General features: G+C 40.7%; 1 long non-coding RNA gene across 1 annotated transcript in view; it reads left to right on the top strand.

The window, feature by feature from the left end:
• LOC123334651 overlaps positions 1-22852 on the top strand; it is a 170381-nt gene that overhangs the window by 1400 nt on the left and 146129 nt on the right. Inside the window, exon 2 of the long non-coding RNA XR_006552650.2 lies at positions 10508-10594. This is a non-coding gene — a long non-coding RNA (uncharacterized LOC123334651). The remainder of the gene's footprint in view (positions 1-10507; positions 10595-22852) is intronic.

Below are 22852 nucleotides of genomic sequence, written 5' to 3'. Positions count from 1 at the left end.
GATTGCATGTTGCTAGGCAGAGAAGGCAATGGCACCCCACTCCAGTACTCTTGCCTGGAAAATCCCATGGGCGGAGGAGCCTGGTGGGCTGCAGTCCATGGGGTCGCGAAGAGTGGGATATGACTAAGTGGCTTCACTTTCACTTTTCACTTTCATGCATTGGAGAAGGAAATGGCAACCCACTCCAGTGTTCTTGCCTGGAGAATCCCAGGGACGGGGGAGGCTGGTGGGCTGCTGTCTATGGGGTCTCACAGAGTCGGACACGACTGAAGCGACTTAGCAGCAGCAGGCAGAGAGAGAAGATGAAATACCCTAACTGTGTGCAATGACCACTTCCAAAATTTCTCATTTGAACTTTAAAAATGCCATTTCCAGGCAAGAATCTCAGAAACAGAACTTATGTTACAAAAGTACATCATAGTGATTTCACCTTCCCTGATATTGGCATGCTATGTGGTGGCCCAGATTATGTCATTTGAATTCTGACCCAATTCCCAGCTCCTCTTTTGAGATTTATTAAGTATTGGTTTCCTTTGCATAAATAAACAAACAAAGAACATCTCAAAGGCTATGTGGCCATTGAGAAACTATTTGTAACATGAATACTAATACAATAAACTGCTAAGTCAAATTTCCTGTGGCCAACTGAAGAGCTTATATATTTAAATTAAAAATGATTGATAAAATGTACTTTAAGGTTTTTTTTTTTAATTGCAGTAACCTATGCATACCACAAAATTTACCATTTTAAATAATTTTAAGTGTACAGTTTAGTGATATTAAGTATATTCATGTTGTTCTGCAACCATTAGCATCATCCATCTATTTTTTCATCTTTCCCAACTGAAACTCTGTACCCATTAAACACTAACTCCCCAGTCTTCTCTTCCCAGTCCCCTGGTAAGCATCATTCTAATTTCTGTCTCTATGAATCTGATTACACCTGGTACCTCACATGTGTGGAATCATATTATCTTTATCCTTTGCTGACTGACTTATTTCACTTGATGGAACATATATCAGAATTTCCATTTCATTGTCTATATATGCTACGTGTTATTTACACATTCATCACACATGGACACTGGGTTGTTATTGTAAATAATACTGCTATAACATGGGTAATACAATTTTTAATTTCGGTTTTTAAGACAATCTAGAATTTTGACCATGGAGTTTCAATGTGTTTGGAGGGGAAGTACAAGCCATAGAGTTTATTATTTCGTGTCAAAACTTGCATTGATGCTGATCACTCATCATGCATCAAATAGCTAATTCTGATCATCAGTTCTCTAGTGTGTGTGGCTTGCAGTGCCCATTAGTGTGAAAAGGAACTGTAAGCAGTATCCATGGGAATCATGTGGACTTCACTTGTGTATTGAAGATAGTAAAGGTTATCTCTTATAGTAAAGATTGTCATTTAATTAAAAGAATAGATTTGTAAAGGGAGGACATATATGTATACCTATGGCTGATTTGTGTTGAGATTTGACAGAAAACAAGAAAATTCTGTAAAGCAATTATCCTGCAATTAAAAAATAAATTAATTTAAAAAAGAATAGATTTCTAATCAAATCATTACACTTAAAAAATCCCACCTGATTTAGAGTTACCAAAGCTGAACAAAACTTTAATTTTCCCCATTTTCCCTTTGACTTCCTGAAGATTCTCCACAGTAGCACTACCTAGGAGCCTCCTTTCGTGTCTTGTGGTATTTGGAATGAGAATGATTTCCTTTAACCACATTCTATATTGTATTTATGCACCTTATGCCACGAGATTTGTTGCCAAAAAATGAACTGGTATTAATGGGATGCAGCCCTTTAGACAATAATAGCAGCATGGATTGCTAACCACATGATAAGATCAAGATGCATATTTGAATTGGCTGTATTTATGTTCCAGATGCAAGATGATTATCTGACAACAGAGGCAACATGATTTAATACAAAAGGCCCTGGGCCAGGAATCAGGAGATCTGGCCTTCATTCCTGGCTTCATCACTTAGGCCATGTATGCACGAGTGGAGGATGTTGTAATTGCGCTGTTCCTCTTGACCCCAAACTGGTTCCCACCCTGCCCCACCACCAAACGTGTTTTCCAATGTTCAGTTGTACTACAACTACTGCCCCTCATCCTTTTCTTTCTGCTTCTTTTCTCTTTCCTCACCTTCCCTATTTCTTGCTAAAGTGTATTAATTTTCTTTTATATAAATAATACATAACACATTTTATAATTTTTTTAAGTTACTGTTGATTCTACCTTAATGTTCATTTTTCCACTCCCAAGCTCCTTTCCTCCTCCCTCTCTCTCTATTTTAGTTGGAGTACAATTGCTTTACAGTGTCGTGTTTGTTTCTGCTGTACAACAGTGTGAATCAGCTGTCTAAATATCCATATATGCCCTCCTCCTTGAGTCTCTCTCCCACCCTGCCCCCACCCCACCCCTCTAGGTCACCGCAGAGCACTGAGCGGAGCTCCTTGTGCTCTGCAGCAGCTTCCCACTAGCTAGCTCTTTTACTCATGGCAGTGACATATATCAATGCTACTCTCTCAGTTCGTCCCACCCTCTCCTTTTACCTTTGTGTGCACAAGTCTGTTTACTACACCTGCATCTCTGTTCCTGCTCTGCAAATAGGTTCACCAGTACCATTTTTCTAGATTCCATGTATATGCATTAATATACAATATTTGTTTTTCTCTTTCTGACTTACTTCACTCTGTATGACAGACTCTAGGTTCATCCACATCACTACAAATGACTCCGTTTTGTTCCTTTATATGATTGAGTAATATTCCATTGTGTATATATATATACACACACACAAATGTGTATATATATATATATATATATATATATGTATCTATATACATTTTCTTTATCCATTCATCTGTCGATGGACATTCAGGTTGCTTCCATGCTTTGGCTATTGTAAATAGTGCTGCAATGAATACTGGAGTACATATGTTTCTTTGAATTATGGTTTTCTCAGAGTATATGCCCAGGAGTGAGATTTCTGGGTTATATGGTAGTTTTATTTCTAGTTTTTTAAGGAACTTCAATAGTGTTCTCCCTTGTGGTTGTATCAATTTACATTGCCACAAACAATGCCAGAGGGTTCCCTTTTCTCCACACCCTCTCCATCATTTATTGTTTGTAGATTTTTAATGATGGCCATTCTGACTAGTATGAGGTGGTACTTCATTGTGGTTTTGATTTGCATTTCTGATTGGATGGTTTAGTGAGGCCCTCGATCGGCCCCGCAGGGGTCGGCCCACGGCCCTGGCGGAGCGCTGAGAAGACGGTCGAACTTGACTATCTAGAGGAAGTAAAAGTCGTAACAAGGTTTCCGTAGGTGAACCTGCGGAAGGATCATTAACGCGGTCGGTTCCGAGAGCGGCGCGGGGGGCCTCGCCCGCCCCGCCGGCTCGCGAGCCTCTCTCAGTGAACTCCGGGAGTTGGTGATGGACAGGGAGGCCTGGCGTGCTGCGATTCATGGGGTCGCAAAGAGTCGGACACGACTGAGCGACTGATCTGATCTGATCTGAATGAGCATCTTTCCATGTACCTATTAGCCATCTGCATGTCTTCTTTGGAGAAATGTCTATTTAGGTCTTCTGCCATTTTTCTATGGGTCTTTTTCTTATGTTGTTAAATTATATGAGCTGTTTGTATATTTTGGAAATTAAGCCCTTGTTGATCGCATCATTTGCAAATATTTTCTCCCAGTCTGTAAGTTGTCTTTTCATTTTGTTTATTATTTTCTTTGCTGTGTAAAGGAAGCAAACGGCTTCTCCTGTGGCTCAGCTGGTAAAGAATCTGCCTGCCATGTGGGAGACCTGGGTTCGATCCCTGGGTTGGGAAGATTCCCTGGAGAAGGGAAAGGCTACCCACTCCAGTATTCTGGCCTGGAGAATTTCATTGGCTATATAGTCCATGGGGTCACAAAGAGTCAGACACAACTGAGCGACTTTCACTTTCAAATAATAGTAGCTTGTGTTTCTTTTTTGAATATTTGACTATTTCTTTCCACATAGAGATGTGGCCATATGTCAACTCTGATGATATCGTAGCTCTCAGGTATGTGGCACTTCTATGGCAAGGCAGGATATCAAAAGGTTTAAGTCAGGGCTACACGCTAAGTTGCTTCAGTTGTGTCTGACTCACTGTGACGCTATGGACCATAGCCCTCCAGGCTCCTCTGACCATGGGATTCTCCAGGTAAGAATACTGGAGTGGGTTCCCATGCCCTCCTCCAAGGGATTATTTAGACCCAGGGACCAAATCCATGTCTCTTATGTCTCCTGCATGGGTAGGTGACTTCTTTACCATTAGTGCCATCCGGGAAGCCCGTATCTACCAAGTACCTGACAGTCTTGGCCAGTTCTTAAACTTAGAACATGCTCAGGAGTAATGGTGACCTCAGGTATAATTCCAGCTTGCAGTGATATGCAAGAAATCTGATCTCAGAGTAGGAGCACCATGGCAATAGTCTTGGACAGCAGTAATGTGTAAAGCTCGGTTGATAGTATCTTGGCCTTTTGAGTTTCATAGTAAGAAGCAGACTGTTCTTTCACACCATCCTGTTGCAGTTGGCTATAAACCATGGTTAGGGGAACAGGAGCAAGATGCAGAAATTGAGGAAAAGATAATAGGAGCTAGACAGGTTGTCAGGGCCCCAGCCAAACACCATCCAGGCCTGGGCAGGGAACTGGAAGGCATGCAAACTGGGAACCAAGATAAAAATCAAATCTCCAGTCCAGGAACATGTTTGGGGAGATATGAGGGGAGACTGCAGCAAGAAACCATTTACAACCACTTCTGTGAGTAAAGTCCATATGGATATTCTAATTTGGTAGTTGCAGTAACAAGGTGGAAAATTACCCATATTTACCTCTTTTTAACCTCACAAATAAAAATAACACAGGTAGTGACTAATGACAGAGGTTCATGACATTGTATAGGAGGCAGTGATCAAGACCATCCCCAAGAAAAAGAAATGCAAAAAGGCAAAATGGTTGTCTGAGGAGGCCTTACAAATAGCTGAGAAAAGAAGAGAAGCTAAAGGCAAGGGAGAAAAGGAAAGATACACCCATTTGAATGCAGAGTTCCAAAGAATATCAAGGAGAGATAAGAAAGCCTTCCTCAGTGATCAATGCAAAGAAATAGAGAAAAACAACAGAATGGGAAAGACTAGATATCTCGTAAAGAAAATTAGAGATACCAAGGGAACATTTCATGCAGAGATGGGCTCAATAATACACAGAAATGGTATGGACCTAACAGAAGCAGAAGATATTAAGAAGAGATGGCAAGAATATACAGAAGAACTATACGAAAAGGATCTTCATGACCCAGATAACCATGATGATGTGATCACTCACCTAGAGCCAGACATCCTGGAAGGTGAAGTCAAGTGGGCCTCAGGAGGCATCACTAAAAACAAAGCTAATGGAGGTGATGGAATTCCAGTTGAGCTATTTCAAATCCTAAAAGATGATGCAGTGAAAGTGCTACACTCAATATGCCAGCAAATTTGGAAAACTCAGTAGTGGCCACAGGGCTGGAAAAAGGTCAGTTTTCATTCCAACCCCAAAGAAAGGCAATGCCAAAGAATGCTCAAACTACCACACAATGGCACTCATCTCACGCGCTAGCAAAGTAATGCTTAAAATTCTCCAAGCTAGGCTTCAACAGTATGTGAACCATGAACTTCCAGATGTTCAAGCTGGATTTAGAAAAGGCAAAGGAACCACTGATCAAATTGCCTACATCTATTGGATCATCGAAAAAGCAAGAACATTCCAGAAAAGCATCTACTTCTGCTTTATTGACACACCAAAGCCTTTGACTGTGTGGATCACAACAAACTGGAAAATTCTTAAAGAGATGTAAATACCAGACTACCTTACCTGCCTGCTGAGAAATCTGTATGCAGGTCAAGAAGCAACAGTTAGAGCTAGACATGGAACAATAGACTGGTTCCACATCAGGAAAGGAGTACGTCAAGGCTGTATATTGTCACCCTGCTTATTTAACTTATATGCAGAGTACATCATGTGAAATGCCAGGTTGGATGAAGCACAGGCTAGAATCAAGATTACCAGGAGAAATATCAATAACCTCAGATATGCAGATGACACCACCCTTATGGCAGAAAGTGACGAAATAAAGAGCCTCTTGATGAAAGTGAAAGAGGAGAGTGAAAAAGGTGGCTTAATGCTCAACATTCAGAAAACTAAGATCATGGCATCTGGTCCCATCACTTCATGGCAAATAGATGGGAAAACAGTATGTTTTTTGGGCTCCAAAATCACTGCAGATGGTGACTGCAGCCATGAAATTAAAAGACACTTGCTCCTTGGAAGAAAGGTTATGACCAACCTGGACAGCATATTAAAAGCAGAGTCATTACTTTGCCAACAATGGCCCATCTAGTTAAAGCTATGGTTTTTCTAGTAGTCATGTATGGATGAGAGTTGGCCTATAAAAAAAAGCTGAGCACCAAAGAATTGACACTTTTGAACTGTGGTGTTAGACAAGACTCTTGAGAGTCCCTTGGACAGCAAGGAGATCAAACCAGTCAACCCTAAAGGAAATCAACTCTGAATATTCATCGGAAGGACTGATGCTGAAGATGAAGCTCCAATACTTTGGTCACCTGATGCGAAGAGCTGGCTTATTTGAAAAGACTCTGATGCTGGGAAAGATTGAGGGCAGGAGGAGAAGGGAACGACTGAGGATGAGATGGCTGGATGGCATCACTGACTCGATGGACATGAGTTTGAACAAGCTCTGGGAGTTGGTGATGGACAGGGAAGCCTGGTATGCTGCAGTCCATGGCGTCGCAAAAAGTCGGACACGACTGAGCAACTGAACTGAACTGAATGGGTGCTTAATGAAGTCATAGCCCTTCTATATGCTGCTGATCTTCATTTCCAAAGAGGACCCATCTGGTAGTGAGAGCCACTGGTGAATTCAGTGATGCTGCAGGAGGAGCAATGCAATGTGTCCTTCAAAACTGCCCCCTGTTGTTGCTGAACCTCTTTTCTAATGAAATGTTGCTCATACCAGTGATACTGAAACACACCCACAGAAATGGTTCTTAAACTTATTTTCAAAGAGGTACCTACCAGTCTGACAAGGTTTTCACCGGCCCACCTTGGAATGAGAACAGGAAAAATGTAGTGAATTTTCTTTCACAGAGCTAAATTAATTCAATTCAAATGACCACCCTTTATTCTTATATGGACAAAAGTTATGTCCTTATTACTTATTTGATGCCAGATCCTATATATTGTGTGTTTTTGTTGATGGTGACTGTTGATGCTGGTTTGCTCCTTGATTTTTATTTTGCTTGATCTATGTTACAATCCTAACATTTTCTAGCCGGTGAAATCAAATTCCTGATCAACTCAACAGGAATGCATCTAGCCTCCGAGTCAATACTAGTCAGATCAGATGGTTGTTTTTTCTACTCCGTGTCTCATGACTACTCATTTGACTGGTTTTCCAGAGTGGAGTTACAACTCAAGTAGGCATTACAGCCTGGTTTGTTTATTTGTTGAGTAGGTATCTGGATTAGAAAACTAGAATAGCATCTGGAACTTTGTGTGTGCTCAGTGAATGATTGTGAAAATGGAATTAGATTGAACTGCGAAAGGTTTAGAAGTCCTCACTCAGCTCCTTCCTGAGCATGGTGAATCATGCCGAATCAGTAGAGGGCTACTCGCCTCCTGTGAGGAGAATGTAGCTTATATGAGGGGCTAAGGTGTTCGAGCGACTTCCCTTTCACTTTTCACTTTCATGTATTGGAGAAGGAAATGGCAACCCACTCCAGTGTTCTTGCCTGGAGAATCCCAGAGACGGGGAACCTTGGTGGACTGCCATCTCTGGGGTTGCACAGAGTCGGATACGACTGAAGCGACTTAGCAGCAGCAGCAGCAAGGTATTTGAGTGAGACCCATTTATGAGAATCTCGGTTCTGGTTTTATTACAGGCTTACTTACTCTGTGACCTGACACCCTGTGACATCCAAGTGGACTTTCTGTCCTACTTGCAAGGAGTGAAAAAGTGTCAGATTATCTCTGTTGCCTAATAGTCTTGGTATGAGGGCATTAGAGTTAATTAAGTATGTGGGCATTATTCAGAAAAAAATAATTCCTTGACATAATTATGGACCCCAGGAATTGAGGAGCCCAACCATTTTTATCTAATGGCAGACTGACCCATGTATTTAAGTTAATGTACTTTTGAGAATAAATATGATTACTGAATTGATGGCATTCATATCAGCATATTAAGACATTTTTAAAAATCTACATGCTTTCATTCTTTATCAGTTGGATAGTGTATTGTCGACAGTCAGGGCTAGCTTATTAAATAGCTTTTATATAAAATCATATTATAAGGAAAAAATTAAAGTGAATATCATGCACAAAGTTGTACTGGAAGAGAAACCATTATTTAACTCCCTTACACTGATGATTCTATACAAGAAATACTTTGCATGACCTTTGTCCATATAACCTTAGGCAAGTCAGATAACCTCTCTCTGCTCCTCAACTCTATAAAAAAGAGTAGAATCTACCTTAAAGGGTTGCTGTAAGGATTAAATGTGTTAATACATGTACTTTAGCCTAGAGCATGACACATGATAGTCTTTCAATAAACTGCGTAATATGATTATATTAATTTCCTTATTATTGCCATACTTTAATTGAAATACCAATTGTAAAATGCTTTAGAGCTATGAACAATTTTAACATCATTTAACAATTTTAACACTCATTAACATAAGTTCTATTAAATTGCAAGTTCCATTCAACTCCTCTCTATCTTATCTTTTTGAGAAAATGGCAGGGTAGAAATACAGTCATTCTCCATCTCAAATCTTGTAGCACTTTCAGAAAAAATCTGTCTGATCTCCAACAAATCTACACCTAAATCATGCAGGCATATGTGTCCCTATGTGCACACACACACACAAAACAGAATGTCATGTTTAATGGGATCCTTTAATTTCACTAAACTTCCTCAGATAAGGTTCATTCTTTAAACCGAATTATATTTTATTGCAAATAATGCTATAAACAATATGGAATGCATGAACCTTGGAGTAGACTGCGTGGTTTCAAATTTCAGCTCTGTGATCATGTACAATTATTTACCTTTTCTAATCCTCAGTTTCCTCACCTTTAACACCTGCTCTGTAGAGGTGCTGCTGCTAAGTCACTTCAGTCATGTCTGACTCTGTGCGACCCCATAGACGGCAGCCCACCAGGCTCTGCCATCCCTGGGATTCTCCAGGCAAGAACACTGGAGTGGGTTGCCATTTCCTTCTCCAATGCATGAAAGCGAAAAGTGAAAGGGAAGTCGCTCAGTCGTGTCTGACTCTTCACGACCCCATGGACTGCAGCCTACCAGGCTCCTCTGTCCATGGGATCTTCCAGGCAAGAGGACTGGAGTGGGGTGCCATTGCCTTCTCCATCTGTAGAAGTGATGCTGAAGTTAAATGAGTTAATGCATGTGAAGCTCTTAGCCAGTGTTTGGCACCTAGGAAATGCTCACTACGTTTAGCTATTGTTACTTTTCATTATAGACATTGTATTTTCATATCTACAAGTTCTATTTGGTCTTTTTCTATACCTCTATTTCTGTCCTCATCATGCTTATGTTTTCCTCCAAATTCTTCAGCATGTAGAGAACATAGTAGTTGCTTAAAGCCCTTGTCTGCTAGTTCCATCCTCTTTATCATTTCCAAGTCTGTTTCTAGCCATTGATTTTTTTTCCCTAGTCATGGTTCATATTTTCCTGCTTTATTGCACACCTGTAAGTTTTTATTACATGCTGGGCATTGTAAATTTTGCTTTTGATTGCTGGTTGTTGTATTTCTTAATTAGTGTTAGGTTTCAAGCTGGCATGCAGCTAGGTTACTTGGAACAGGTTGGGTCTTTTCAAAGCTAGCTTTTAAACTTTGTTAGGGTGGTTCATTGAGACTTTGGTCTACAGCTAATTTAGTCTCCTACTGAGTCAATACCTTTGTAAGGATTCTATCTCCTATGTTATGAGTTCCTTTTACTTGGCTGGCAGGAACACAGCTAATCCCATTCCTATTGGATTCCTGATTCCTTTTCAGTGGTTCTTTCCTTGGTGCCAGGCAGCTTACCCTTACACATGCACAACTCAATTCTCAACCAAACACTCAAGGGAAGCCCTCTGCAGATCTCCAGAGCACCCTCCCTTCCTCCCCTCTCCTCTCGCTGTCCTGTCCTGTCCTGTCCCCTCACCTTCTCTCCTCTCTTCCTTTCTCCTTTTCTCCTGTGTAGCTCTCTTTCTCCAATACCCTGTCCCACAGACTCTTATATGTTTTGGCCTCTCTGAACATCCATTGCGTCTCTTTCAACGCAGCCCTATCCCCAGATGCTGGGTTTCCGTGCTGCAGCTGACTTTAGCCATTAAGTTGCAGCCATCATAGGACTCACCTTATTTGTTTCTCTTCTCTCAGGAATAACTGTCCTGTGCTGCCTGTCGTCCAATATCTGAACATTGTTTCACATATTTTGTCCAGTTTTCAACTTGCTTGAGGTGTGAGGTAAGTCCAGTCTAACTTACTCCGTCTTGGCCAGACGTCCTTGACTACTGTTATCTCTGCCAATGCCAGTTTTAGGAATAAAAAAGTCCTCAGGTACAAGTCAGATTACAACGAGTAGCACATGTAGAACTTTATGTATGTGGTTACAGGATGTTATTAAACACCCAGCACAAATATAGGTCTGCAACATCTTGTTTCTCTTTTTCACTCCTTATTAACATTTTGCTTTTGGATGATTGGCGAAGGCCCCGTCTTTATGTAAAAGCCACAAAATAGGAAGCTTTTGTGTAAGTGAAAATCCAGTTTAAGGCATCATTAAGCCTTTGTAGTTTTTGTTTGTTTGTTTGCACCGGGTCTTCGTTGCTGTGCGAGGACCTCCTCTAGTTCTGGCGAGCAGGGTCTGCTCTTGGTGGCGATGCACAGGCTTCTCACTGCGGTGGCCTCTCTAGTTGCCAGCACCAGCTCCAGGTGCCCAGGCTTCGGCCGTGGCAGCACCTGGGCTCAGTAGTTGGTTGCGGTGGCTTTAGTTGCTCCAAAGCATGTGGAATCTTCCCAGACCAGGGACTGAACCTGTGTCCCCTGCATTGACAGGCAGATTCTTATCCACTCTACCATCAGGGAAGTCCTGATTAAGGCTTCTGTGAGTGACTTGATAAATTAAATTTTTCCCTAAAAGAAGAAATTTGGTGTTTTAAAAATTTTGATTTTACTCTGAATATTGATACCACACAATGATTAGAGTGCTCTTACATAAATAGATTACAATGATAATTAAACACACATAGAAAACTAAAGTATAGGAATCCTCCCCATGCAAGATTTAATTTTTATTACACAACCACATGCTAATGTCAAGTAGTATCATGTTGTCTAACGTTAGATGAATGAATTTGTGGTGTGTGTGTGAACACATGCACTGGAGACAGAGAAAAACCATTCATACATGATGGGGAGTGATTTAAACTAAATTTATTGTTTAAATAAATATTTTATACTTGTTGTATGTATTTAATCTGCAGACTGAGGATTATAAATCCATAATGGAAAATGAGGAATTTAGACTTAACAAAACTTACCCTAGGAATTTAACCACTGCATTTTGAGGCTTATAACACATGCTACAATGAGTGAGATGGCTCTACAAAATGTTCATTATATAGAAGTTGTTCAAATGAGAAACACCTCCCAGATCCACAAACTGCAGTATATGTGTCTTATAAAAATTACCCTTAAATCTTAAATTTCCCCTTTGAGACATTTATTGTTCCTGGGGAAAGCAGTATTTTTTTTTTTTCCTTATTGCTAAATCTGTCTTCGATTAAACTAGAGAACTCTATAAATCAATAATAACCTTTTAGATATCAACCCCTTCATAATTATGCCCTCCAAATCCAGGTAATTGTTTACATACTTTATACAGAAAAAAATGGGGAAAAACATATGTTCCATTTGATTTGGGGGGGTATGAAGCTTTAGATGTTTTTCAGCATTTATGAAGTTTGACTTTATCCTCTTTTGTATTACATTTGAAAAATTAATTTATTTCACACAGAGAAACAAATAGATCAGGTGATGTTATACAGCTCTGGAGGAAAAAAAAATTGTTAGAAACTGATGCATATTTTATCATAATATGGCTTTCATTAAATATAATACTATACAACCAGTGAGTTTAAAGGAATGTTTTGTTTTAGTCAAATCAATCTCTGGGTATCTTTCTGATACTTCTAGTACATTTCCCAAAAGGAAGTGGGTAAACACGCAAACGGGAGTGATCTCAGATTAAGAAACAACACAGGCGTCTTGAAGGCTCTCTGTTTGTAGAATGAACTGACAGCAAGCAGAGAGACCTGAGGCTGTTTTTCTAGATGCTTACTCTGGGTGCCAGCCATCTGTGTTCATTTAGGGCTGTGTGTGTGTGTGTGTGTGTGTGTGTGTGTGTAGGTAGAAAGGGGGTGAGGGACAGATCTCAAGTTGCAAGTCTGAGTGTGGGCTCTGATACAGAACGCAACCTTCTGCCTGGTGCTTCTCAAACAAGACCCCTCATCTGCTGGTCCCTCCAGAGAAGTAATTTCACCAATACCAGCTGCAAAGGGGAATGTTTTGTGTTTTCTTTATTCAAAGTGAAAGATGTTAAACAGAAATTTTCAGAAGCACTTTTGTTTGGAAAAGGGGAAAGGAAGATCGCGGAAACTGGAAAACATCCATGAAATTAGCCCCAAATCATTGCCAATACTGATCATTTCCTGACAAGCTGTCTATCAGCAAACCCACAACAGCAGCTTATTCCAGGCTTTCTGGTGCCAATAGTGATGTGGCATTGCTAATTACATGTTGGTGCAGTTGTGAATATTTTTAAGTTTAACTTTCGTTACTACAACAGCAAGTACAATAGCACATTACTATCAGGATTCCTGTAAATACTTTAATGCAACTCTCTTCCAAATTGCTTTAGCAGGAATTAGAGGAATATCATTTTAAAGTAAAAGTCCTGCATGTCTATTTAACCACCTAAAGTTGGTGAAAATGAAAAGAATAGAAAGTAGGGATGCACTTGGCCATGTTAACTCCAAATTCAGTATTTATTTGTGAGAAAATACTATTTATTTACAGATAAATAAATAAATTTATTTATCTTTAGAATTTATTTAAAATTAAAAAAAATTTAATTTATTCTATAAATTATTTATTTATAGATAGGTGAGGGAAATAAGAGAGGGAAATGAGCTAATTTGACTGTATGATTTTGTTTATTCATTATTCATAATGAAAAAATCCTGGCTGCCTTTAATTTATGTACTATCTATAAAATGTCTCAGCATTCCTGTGGCCTGAGATATTACGGCAATTTTCTTCCAATGTTGTATTCTCTCTCTCGCCATCTCTCTACCTCTGTCTGTCTCTCTCTCTCTCTCATTTTCTCTGGTTTATCTACCCTTGACATACTCTGTTCTGAAACCTTCGTCGGTTACTGTTAGCAGTGGTTCTAACACTCATGTCCTAATGCAATAGGAGGGCATACTCGATGCTGGGTCAACCTTCTGGATGTCATATCTGCTTACAGAAGTATGATTTGCATCCCCAACATAGTGTCAAATTATCCATTTTTGGAACTGTTATAAGGTGAAAAGTGTCCCTCTTAAGCCCTCCTAAACGGAAAGTTTTCTGTTTATTAACTGAACTTAAAAGCCCACTTTGAAAATAACTCCTAAACTTAGGAATAGTAAGAACATTTCACATGTCCCAGACCAGTGTGTATCTAGGGTTTGGACATCATCTGGACCCTTAGGAGAAGAGGGAACACTTAGTGAGTATCTCACATATTTTGAGAATTATTTAAAATGAGAAACAGATTCACCTGGATAGCATTTGCCCTGAAATTCACTGGCCTGAGTTTGCATACCACAGTGTAAAAAATACATAAGGAACTATTTAAATACCTCCGTTCTTGCTATTCTGATATTTAACAACTTCTATAAGAGATTTCTTCCTGGGTGCAAAGCATTTTCTTCCTAAGGGCTCTGATAAAAGTCTATCTCCACATTTTGAAATTTGTGTGTTCCTGTTACTTTCTCTTATTTCATAAACCAGCAAGTATTTATCAGCCCTAAATCATGGGATTGTCACAAAATTATAGGACAAAGATCCTGTATTGACAAAGATCCTGTATTCAAGAATGTTAGCATGTGGTTGGGGGAAGCAAAAACTAATAAACACTGGAAATAAATGGAGACCATATATGCTTTGAAGTGCAGTAGGAAATGGCTTTGTAAGGGATTAAATGAACGAAAGGCAATGGCATAGATTGGAGAAAGAGTGTGCTTTGTAAGGCTAACATGGTTTTTAATCATTGACAAATTAATTTATTCATAATTTTTCTTGCCCTTGTAAAAGCTGAATCGTAAATGAACAAATGAATTGTAAACAAATAGGTGCATGGGTAATTACACAGATGAAGTTCCAGATTCTAGTAGAGCCATGAAAACATATTTACAAGTGTTCACAGGGTCCTGGGTAGACACTTTCCTATTTCCTGTGAGGTAGCGCCACCTTTTCTTAACTGACTCCAACCAACATTAAAATAGAAGCTCTAGTTCCTGACAACACTAAAAAAATCTTACCTGAAAAGTGACTCAAATGGCATATTGGCCCCTTTAAATGGGCATATTGGCCCATTCACATAACATAGAAAGCAATGTATGATCATTGATCATGTATAATTATTACCAGCTGAGATAAAATATCGGAGAAGGCAATGGCACCCCACTCCAGTACTTTTGCCTAGAAAATCCCATGGAAGGAGGAGTCTGGTGGGCTACAGTGCATGGGGTCACTAAGAGTCGGACACGACTGAGCGACTTCACTTTCACTTTTCACTTTCATGCATTAGAGAAGGAAATGGCAACCCACTCCAGTGTTCTTGCCTGGAGAATCCCAGGGATGGGAAGCCTGGTGGGCTGCCATCTCTGGGGTCACACAGAGTCGGACAAGACTGAAGTGACTTAGCAGCAGTAGCAGCAGCAGAGATAAAATATAAAACAAAAAGAAGATTTGATTTTCAAAAAGTAGTCCTTGGTGGCTCAGTGGTAAAGAATTCATCTACCAATGCAGGGGACTCAGGTTCTATCCTTGGATCAGGAAAATCCCCTGGAGGAGGAAATGGCAACTCACTCCAGTATTCTTGCCTGGAGAATCCCATGGACAGAGGAGCCTGGTGGGCTACAGTCCATGGGGTCACAAAGAGTTGGACACAACTGAGCGATTATACAATAAAAAGAGGACTTACTGTGAGCACTGATGAGAGCCCTTGGAGCAGGGAAGAAGCACAAAATAATGTTACATAGATAAGTCAGGTAATTTACTGCCTTTAAACTGACCAAGCAGCCTGAATTTAAGGCCTCTGTATGATCTTCAGTAGGGACATGATGGAATTGTTTCTTTTAGGAACATCACTCTAATAGTGATGATATTGGAGGGTTGGTGGGGGGCATGACAGCACAAAGCTCTGTCGGGCAGCTGTTGAGGCAATCCACAGTGATCAGACCCTAGTGACAGTCATGGCAGAGTTAACGAGAGGAACCCAATCTGTGGACACTTTGAAGAAATGAACAATGCTAACAACAGGCTAAATATATGAGGACATCAATGGCAAAGAGACCAAATGACATGTATACAATGGAATATTATTCAGTCTGAAAAAAGGAAAGGCATTCTGATACACGGTACAACATGAATGACGCTTGAAGACCTTATGCTACATGAAATGACTGATACAAAAGGACAAATATTGCATGATTTCACTTAGATTAGGTACCTAGAATAGTTAAACTCATAGATTAATAAGGTAAAATAGTGATAATCGAGGGCTGGGTGGAGAGAGGAATGGAGAGTTTTTATTTAATGGGTACAGAGTTTCAGTTTGGGAGGATGAAGATGTCGGTGATGGAGAGTCCGATGGCTGCACAATGATTTGAATGCACGTAATGCCAGTGAGAAGGAAATGGCAGCCCACGCCAGTGTTCTTGCCTGGAGAATCCCAGGGACAGGGTAGCCTGGTGGGCTGCCGTCTATGGGGTCACACAGAGTCGGACACGACTGACTCAACTTAGCAGCAATGCCAGTGAACTGTACATTGAAAATTGTTAAAAGGTCAAATTTGTGTTATGTATGCATGCATGCTCAGTCGCTTCAGTCATGTCCAACTCTTTGCGATGCTATGGACTGTAGCCCACCAAGCTCCTCAGGCCATGGGATTCTCCAAGCAAGAATACTGGAGTGGGTTGGCATGCCTCCTCCTGGGAATCTTCCCGACTCAGGGATCCAACCCGCATCTCTTATGTCTCCTAAATTTGCAGATGGGTTCTTTACCACTAGCGCACCCTAGGAAGCCCATGTTATGCATAGGTTACCAGAATTTTTAAAAATCAGTATCTTAGGGAAAGAATGGAGAAGGCAATGGCACCCCACTCCAGTACTCTTGCCCGGAAAATCCCATGGATGGAGCAGCCTGGTAGGCTGCAGTCCATGGGGTCGCAAAGAGTCGGACATGACTGCATGACTTCACTTTCACTTTTCACTTTCACGCATTGGAGAAGGAAATGGCAACCCACTCCAGTGTTCTTGCCTGGAGAATCCTAGGGACAGGGGAGCCTGGTGGGCTGCCATCTATGGGGTCACACAGAGTCGGACACGACTGAAGCGACTTAGCTGCAGCAGCAGCAGGGAAAGAATATATAAACGCTGAGAAGTCTGTATGGAAGAAGTGTTATGTTAATGAAAGAAGTGTTCAAAGATTTAAGTAGACTATATGCCTGGGGTCAAATTTAGACTCTGCCACTGAACTAGCTGTAAAATGGGAACATTAATGAAGATTAAAAGAAATAATGTCTAGAAAGCTCTTCAGCACTTAGTAGGTGTTCCATAAGTATTATTTTCCTTTTCAGTTAAAAAGCCACTGTACAATTTGAAATTTTTTCTCCTCAGCAGAATTAGACTTTGGGTGTATTACTATACATCTTTCTTATCAAACAAAGAATAACTTCAAAGATGACATAGGGTGGCTGCCAGCAAGCAAAGAAGGGCTGCTGCTGCTGCTGCCGCTAAGTCGCTTCAGTCGTGTCCAGCTCTGTGTGACCCCAGAGACGGCAGCCCATTAGGCTCCACAGTCCTTGGGATTCTCCAGGCAAGAACACTGGAGGGGGTTGCCATTTCCTTCTCCAGTGCATGAAAGTGAAAAGTGAAAGTGAAGTCGCTCAGTCGTGTCCGACTCTTTGCAACCCCATGGACTGCAGCCCACCAGGCTCCTCCGTCCATGGGATTTTCTAGGCAAGAGTACTGGAGTGGGGTGCCATTGCCTTCTCCGAATGAAGGGCTAGGCTTATGCAAAGACTAAAAATACACAAAATGCACCAGTTAACACGAGGCCAGCTCTGACCGACCACTATCCCTGCAGTATAAGTCTCCTGCCCAAATCCCAGGAACATCTGTCACGTAACCTTGATGGTGTTTGATTTTTATCTTGAAAAATCTTTATAACTAATCCAAGTATTAAGATGTGAGAACTAAGGTAGAACTCTCAAGTTCTCAGAAAACTGAGAGTCTGCTCAGGAATGGGCAAATGATTCAGTCCCTCTCGGTGGAGTTCAAGAACAGAGAAAACGGTTCAAGGGAGATGTAAGATAGGGTGTTACTGGACAGCTGTCACTACCACTGGTTGAAAAAAGAAAGTGAAAAATTATTATGACTATTGAGTGTGTGATTAAGTATTTTTTAAAACACCATAAATGTTACAAAAACACTCGGATAGTCTCAAAATTTCTGAACCACATCACGTTCCTACTTTATGGAGGAAGTAATTTTCTATCATAAAGAGCCCACCAGGCTCCTCTGTCCATGGGATTTCCCAGGCAAGAATATTGGAGTGGGTTGCCGTTTCCTCCTCCAGAGAATCTTCCTGACCCAGGGATCGAACCTGTGTCTCTTTCATCTCCTGCATTGGAAGGCAGGTTCTTTACCACTCACGCCAACTGGGAAGCCCCAAAGGGTGTTAAAACCAGTTACACACGAATGAAAAAATAGTTCCAAAAATAAGTGAATGACTTCCTCATTCTCTTTTTTTAATTTGATTTTTTTTAAGTGGAGGATAATTGTTTTACAATATTGTGTTGGTTTCTGCCATATATTGACATGAATCAGTCACAGGTCCATACGTCTCCTTCCTCCTGAAACACTCCTCCCATCTCCCTCCTCATTCTGCCCCTCTCCTCCTGCAGTGCAGGAGACCCCAGTTTGACTCCTGGGTCGGGAAGATCCCCTGGAGAAGAGCATGGCAACGCACTCCAGTATTCTTGCCAGGGGAATCCCCATGGACAGAGGAGCCTGGCGGGCTACCATGTGGGGTTGTAAGGAGTCGGACGTGACTGAGTGACTAAGCACAGCACAGCACAACCGTCCATACCCGATGTCAGCATAACACAGCCAGTGTAAATCCATAGGACAACTCTGTGATCCTCGGATGCCATTTCATCCAATGCAAACCTTACCCACTCCCTGAGTTCCAGTTACTCTTAGAATACACTCCTCTTTTCCCAACATGTGACCACATTTTGCTTGGCCTTATGGCCTGGTTGTTCATCAGTCCCCACGCCAACCCAGTGAATACAGCCCCCAATGCTGAATTCAGGCAACAACTAACTTGTCTCCTGCTTTGCATCACAGGCATTCTGAGGAGACACCCCTGTGGTCTTAATTCATGACAAACAATAATTTCCACTGTACAAAATTCAAAACCTGAGGGATGCAGTTTGATAATTTAGCATTTTTGCTTCATGTGAGAATATTATTTCTAGTTCATAATGGGAAGTTCAAAAACATTGTTTCTTACAATTAAAAGCTTTCAGAAGTGTGTAATCTGGGCTCTTTATAGGTATGTTCCCTATAAAATGTAGGGAGGGATAGCATGCGTTTTTCTACAAAGGAATACCTTCAATATCTTCCATTGCTTAAGGAAAAAGGTCTTTAATTTAGAGCTGAATTAGTCATACAGATAAACACTTTAAAGTCCTTGGAATCTGCAGTTCGTTTTAACAAGCTTTTAAGATAAATTAAGAGTGTGTTGTATCTGTTGTGTTGTGATGACAGTGAATTAGAAGAAGAGAACACACAGACTCATCCATTGAGGAATTTTTCTTTTCTGGCATCATATTCTATGCTAGAATCTTTATGGGAGTTCCATAATGTATGGATCTTGGCTTCAGGGATATTCTAATTAGGTGAGGGGCCAGTATTGAGTTGAAATGTCCCCCAGCCCAAAATTCATGTCCACTTGGAACTTCAGAAAGTGCCCTTACTTGAAACAAACTCTTTGCAGATACAATTAAGATGCAATTTAAGATGAGGTCACATTGGATTAGGGTGGGCCTTAAAGGCAATCGCTGGTTTCTGTATAGGAAGAGCAGAGGACGCAGAGACACGTGTACACACAGACACAGGACAGAAGGCCATGTGAGAGTGAAAGCAGAGACTGGAGTGCTGTATCCACAAGTTGAGGAGTGTCTAGGACTGCTGGCCACGGCCAGAAGCTAGGAGAAGCTCTGTCCCTAGATCCTTTGAGGGATCATGGCCCTACCAATCCCTCACTTGGGATGTCTGGCCTCCAGAACTGTGAAAGAAGTCATTTCTATTATTTTAAACCATGCTGTTTGTGATCATTTGTTACAGTAGCCCTCGGAATCTAATACAAGCCCTCATCTTCAAAGAGTCTGGCTTAATCGGTCTGGGCTGAACTTAGGCACCAGTACTTTTATAAAAGTTGCTCAAGTGATTCCATGTTTGAGAGCCATCATTCTAGTTTGTTGACTTTCAAAGTCTCCAGAGAAGCAGCAGCATCCGCAACTGGGAACTTAACAGAAATGCACATTCTATGGCTGCACACAGCCCTACCAACTGTATGGGGGTGAGGTCCAGCAATGTGTAGATTATCAAGCTTTCTAGGTGATTGTGTTGCCACTACTGTTTGAGAACTGCTGCTCTCATTGGTAAGGGAAGATACATGGCAATGGAAGATGCTCCAAATGGGAATGGAGAAATCATTAGAAAAGTATAGGAAGCATAGGAGGAATAGGAAAGTACAGGAAGTACTTAGAAAGTATAGAAAGAATATTTGTATGTTGTCATGGGCAATACCTGGCATTGCTTCAGATAAAAATGTGTCCAAACAATCATCTTCCAATTGAACTTTTGAAGACAAATTATTTTCAAGTTTGGGATGCTGTCCTTACAGTGTTGTTGATATTAGGGAATATAGCCACCCAAAGTCTACATTAAGATTACATGTGGAATTGGCTGTACCCCAATACAAAATGTTTTGGGTGTTAAAAAATTAAATTAAATTAAAACAAGGTAAAACAAAAAATAAGACAAGCAAACAAATAAAAAAGACTGCATGTGAACCAAAAATGGCAGAGTAGGGGACCCCAGCTTCCGTCACTAACAACATTCAACAATTAGACAGCTATCCACAAATAAAGGGCTTCCCAGGAGCGCTAGTGGTAAAGAACCCACCTGCTGATGCAGGAGACATAAGAGACATGGATTCAATCCCTGGATTAGAAAGATTATCTGGAGGAGGGCATGGCAAGCCACTCTAGTATTCTCACCTGGAGAATCACATGGAAATTGGAGCCTGGTGGGCTACAGTCCATAGGGTCACCAAGAGTCAGATATGACTGAAGTGAATTAGCACACTGGCATGCCACAAATAAAACAACTCTGTGAGAGTTCAGGAGACCACTTAAGAAACTTCAGCAAAACAGTGGAATAAAGAAAACCTGAGAAATAGCCTCACAAAAAGGAAGACAGCTCAATTTTCCTTTCATTATCCCATTCCCCAAGCCATCACGTGTCATCACAGAAATACAAATTAAAACAACAATGAGACACCACTACATACAAATTAGAATGACTAAAATCCAGAACACTGGCAATACCAAAAGCTGGTAAGGATGTCAAGAAACAGGAAATTTCATTCATTGCTGGTGAGAATACAAAATGATATGTATAGTCATTTTGGAATATAAATTGACAGTTTCTTATAAAACTGAACACCTGTATCATATGATCCATCAACTGTCTTCCTGGTATTTACCCAAAGGAGTTGAAAATTTATGTCCACAAAAAAAAAAAATGCAGAAGAATGTTTACAGCAGCTTTATTCATAATTGCCAAAACTTATTTTGCAAGGAGATCAAACTAGTCAATCTTAAAGGAAATCAATCCTGAATATTCATTGGAAGGACTGATACTGAAGCTGAAGCTCCAATACTTTGACTACTTGATGTGAAGAGCTGACTCATTGGAAAAGACCCTGATGCTGGGAAAGATTGAGGGCAGGAGGAGAAGGGGCAGCAGAGGATGAGATGGTGGGATGGCATCACTGACTCAAAGTTCATGAATCGGAGCAAACTCTGGGAGACGGTGAAGGACAAGGGAACCTGGCCTGCTGCAGTCCATGGCTTCACAAAGAGTTAGACAAGACTAAGCGACTGACCAACAAGAATCAACCAAGATATCTTTCAGTAGATCACTGGATAAATAAACTACACTGTATGTAGTACATACAGATAATGGATTGTTATTCAGTGCTAAAAAGAAATGAGCTATCAAGCCGTGAAAAGACATGGAGGAAAATTAAATTTATATTACTAAATGAAAGAAGCCAATTAGAATAGGTTATATACTATATGATTCCAACTGTATGACATTCTAGAAAAGGCCCACACTATGGAGACAGTAAAAAGTTAAATGGTTGCCAGAGATTGTCCAGTAGGAAGGATAAATAGAACAGAGAATTTTTAGGGTAGTGAAATTACTCTGCATGATGCCATAATGATGGATATATGTCATTATATACTTATCTGAACCCATGGAATATATATCATCATGAGATAACCCTAAAGTAAACAATGGACCTTGGGTAATTATAAGGTGTCAATATAGGTTCATCAGTTGTAGCTCGCCAGGCTCCTCTGACCATGGTATTCTCCAGGCAAGAATACTGGAGTGGATTGCCATTTCCTCCTCCAGGAGATCTTTCCAACCCAGGGAGCAAACCAGGTCTCCTGAATCTCCTGCATTGGCCACTGGATTCTATACCACTGAGCCACCTGGGAAGTCCTCCGTGTAGGTTCACCAGTTGTAATGACTGTACCACTCTGTTGGGGGATGTTGATAATGAGGGATATTATTCATATCTGGGAGAAGAGGGTATATAGAATATCTCTATACCTTCTGCTCAGTTTTGCTATGAATCTAAAGTCTATCTAAAAATATAGTCTTTATTTTAAAAACTGGGGACAAAATAGTATAAAAGGTTTTCAAATATCAATTCAAATGAAATTTCAAATTTATATTTCAAGGTTAAATTTTAAATGAAATAAGAAAGCATATGCTGCTGCTGCTGCTAAGTTCCTTCATTCGTGTCCGACTCTGTGCGACCCCATAGACGGCAGCCCACCAGGCTCCTCTGTCCATGGGATTCTCCAGGCAAGAACACTGGAGTGGGGTGCCATTGCCTTCTCCAAATAAAGCATATAGTCTATGATATACCCAGTAAATAGTAACTCCTCATACTAGAACATGGGAAATTGACAGAGCCGTGACATCCTCCCAAGCAGTTTCTAGAACTATATTATCTCTAAATGGTCCAGCTTCCCATTGTAAATTTGCGCTAAAGACTAGCCGATCATTTAGCAGAAGAGG

The sequence above is a fragment of the Bubalus bubalis genome, chromosome 8, assembly GCF_019923935.1.
Source record: "Bubalus bubalis isolate 160015118507 breed Murrah chromosome 8, NDDB_SH_1, whole genome shotgun sequence".
In the NCBI taxonomy this organism is placed as follows: Eukaryota; Metazoa; Chordata; class Mammalia; order Artiodactyla; family Bovidae; genus Bubalus; species Bubalus bubalis.
Note: the sequence above shows the minus strand (reverse complement) of the source record. Positions and strands in the feature narration are given on the sequence as shown.